Source organism: Thalassophryne amazonica, chromosome 16 (assembly GCF_902500255.1).
Source record: "Thalassophryne amazonica chromosome 16, fThaAma1.1, whole genome shotgun sequence".
Lineage (NCBI taxonomy): Eukaryota > Metazoa > Chordata > Actinopteri > Batrachoidiformes > Batrachoididae > Thalassophryne > Thalassophryne amazonica.
Genome location: NC_047118.1, coordinates 71,997,674 through 71,998,886, shown reverse-complemented (window position 1 = coordinate 71,998,886; position 1,213 = coordinate 71,997,674).

The window sequence follows — 1,213 nt, the reverse complement described above, 5'->3', positions numbered from 1 at the left end:
TCATCTTCTTCTTCTATCGAGTTTGCAAGCCGACACGGTGCATTACTGCCACCAACTGGTGTGGAGCATTAATGCAGTCGAACGTACGCTATACTACTGTAATGAGGAAAATGAAGAAATGTGGAGATAAAGAAACGGAAAAAAGAAAAAGAAAAGTGGCAGAAATTGTACTGTACCATATTCTCTTGAATAACCAATACATGCCTCCAAGCTAGTGGTGTAAGTGTAGAGAAAGAAAGTAATCCCTGAAGTGTTAAATTGACCTGTAGTGCCCTGACATTGTCTAATAGTCTTCGCTGTCTGTTGTATGATTGCCACTCCAGTAACATGTGTAGCGGGCTGAAGGTCCCGGGTCCTGATTGAAAAGACTTTCCCGCTAGCTTGGTTAATGGGGGGAATTCCCCTTTGGCTGACCTGGTAGAGGAATGGTCTTTAGTGCAAGCCGTCCGGGTTCGATCCCACTGCCGTGCCGGCCACAAATGTCCTGCGGTCACAATCTGGCGTCACGAACAGGATGTGGGTAGTCACAGAACATGCTTAAATGCACCTTGACTTTGGGACGAAGTCAAAAAAAAAATGGTGGGGAGATATGTAGCGGGATGAAGGTCCGGGGTCCTGATTGAAAAGACGTTCCTGCTAGCTTGGCTAACGGGGGAATTCCCCTTTGGCTGACCTGGTAGAGGAATGGTCTTTAGTGCGAGCTGTCCGGGTTCGATCCCACCGCCGTCCCGGCCACAAAGGTCCTGCGGTCACAATCGTGCTCAACAGTCTCGCTTCTGCTGCATCTCCAGCATTGACCGGTTTCATGTTTTCCAATGATGTTGAGAGTATGATTTAAACCTGAGTGACCAATACATCTCCCCTGTGTCCTTGATATAATCAGTCCCTGAATTGTAAGAATTCCCTGTCCCATTGTCGTTGCCATGCTTTGCTAATTTCTGCCTATAAAGTGAAATCCTGAGTCAGAATCCGGTGTCAGGGACTCAGCAGTCAGCACTCTCCTAGACTCAGCAACCCTCCAGCCTTCACTGCATATGCGTCAAGGTGGAGCATTAGCAGCGATTAACACATCATCACCTTGTTTCTCATTAAACTGGCCCGTTTCTGTTTAAACTGCCTCGTTTCTGCATAAAACTGACTTCAGAATGATTTAAGAGGTTTGACGTTGTCATCTGATGGTTAATAATCACATTATTCTGTTTGATCGCTTTGG